We start from the raw sequence: 2,036 nt of genomic DNA on the forward strand, positions 1-2,036 counted from the left end.
ACTTCAATGAAGTTGTGCATACAGAGGAAAGGAAAGGGGCGACTAGCTTGTCAGCAACTGCTGAAGAATTCAAAGCGTGGATAAATGATATGGAGTTGATGGACTTGACTCTTAATGATCGCAAGTTTACATGGTTTAGAGGTCAATCTTATAGCCGTATTGATAAAAGCCTGGTTAGTATGGAGTGGTTAGACACGTACTCGGATATTCGACTTACAGGAGGGCCAAGAGGGTTATCAGATCATTGCCCTTTGATAGTGGAAGATAGAAGAATAGCCCAGGTTCCAAGACCTTTTCGAAGCCTAGACTCGTGGTTCACACATGAAGGCTTCCTAAGGATGATGAAGGAATAATGGAGGAGTTTGGGAGATGCACAATTTTTGGATAAGTTGAAGGCGTTGTCGAAACCACTGGGGAGATGGCACAGGCAGCACTTTGGGAATATAGCTGGGAAGATAAAAATATTTGAGGACTGGATCAAGAAAGTAGATGATATGGTTAGTAACGGGATATATGACGGTACGGTAGAAGCAAGAAGAAAGGCGTTAGTAAGATGTTGTGAGGTATGGTATACGAGTCAAGATATTTATTGGAAGCAAATACCTAGATGTCGACATGCTAAGGAAATGGACCGGAACACAAGATATTTTCACAATATCGCATCGGCAAGAAAAAGGAATAACCGAATTGAGTCTCTGGTGATTAATAGGAGACTGATAAGAAATCATGCAAGAATTAAAGTTGCCACTAGGAATTTTTATAGGAAATTGTACCAACAGAAAGCTTCGCCAAATATTAGCTTTCAAGATGGTATAGTCAATCGGTTGGAGACGGAGGAAGCTCAAGCGTTAGAAGTGTTACCGTCGGAGGAGGAAATAAAGGAGGCAGTATGGAATTGCGAATCATCTAAGGCACCGGGTAGTAACGGATACAACATGAACTTTATAAAACAGTGCTGGGAGGAGATTGGAGTGGAGTTTACTAAAGTTGTGACAACTTTTTTGAGACGGCAAGGCTACCAGCAGGCTCTAATGTTACTTGGGTAGCACTGGCATCAAAATTTGTAGGTGCAAAGGAGATAAAGAACCTCAGACCGATCAGTATGGTTGGATGCATTTATAAGGTGATATCAAAAGTGTTGACAAGAAGAATGAGGGGCGTAATGTCGGAATTAGTTGATGAATCATATAGTGCTTTTGTGAAGGGTAGGAGGATACACAATGGAGCTTTAATAGCATGTGAAATAGTACAATGGCTAAAACTAAAGAGAAGGGCGTCAGCAATCATCAAACTGGACTTCTAGAAAGCCTATGACAGAATCAAGTGGAACTTTGTTGATATTGTGCTAGAAAAGATGGAGTTCGGTAGAAGATGGAGGGTATGGATTAGATAGTGTATTAGGACAGCATCTATTTCCATAATGGTCAATGGGTCACCTTGGAAACCGTTCAAGATGGAAAGGGGACTCCGGCAAGGCGATCATTTATCACCATTTCTGTTCGTGCTTGTTGTAGATGTGTTGAATAGGATGATTGGGAAGGCAGAAAGAAATAGAGAATAACTCCTCTTTCAGTCGGAAGGGATAATGTAGAGTTATCGCATCTCTAATTTGCTGATGACACTATATTATTCTGCCCATTGGAAGAGGAAACAGTAAAAAACTACAAGAGACTATTAAGGTGTTTTGAAATCATGTCTGGATTGAGCATCAACTTTGAGAAGTCCAGTTTGATTTTGAGATTATTTTTTAAAAAAAATTAAAATAAATTGTTAATAACAAATTCAGTAAAGAGAGAAAAGGTGGGAGAAAAATTAAGAATCGTTGGATTATTGATTAACGACTGAAATTAATGTCTGAATCTGAGACTACTAATTTTATAGTGCCAAAAATTCTAAAAAAAAAATTAGTCTATTTAAAATCGTTAATTACATTTTATTTTATTTTTTGTTTCTTTCTAAAATTGTTAATCACAATTTTTTGTGACAATGATAACTTTCATATCAATGCATTACACTAAATTAGTGTAATAACATCA

This window comes from Arachis duranensis, chromosome 1 (genome assembly GCF_000817695.3).
Source record: "Arachis duranensis cultivar V14167 chromosome 1, aradu.V14167.gnm2.J7QH, whole genome shotgun sequence".
NCBI lineage: Eukaryota > Viridiplantae > Streptophyta > Magnoliopsida > Fabales > Fabaceae > Arachis > Arachis duranensis.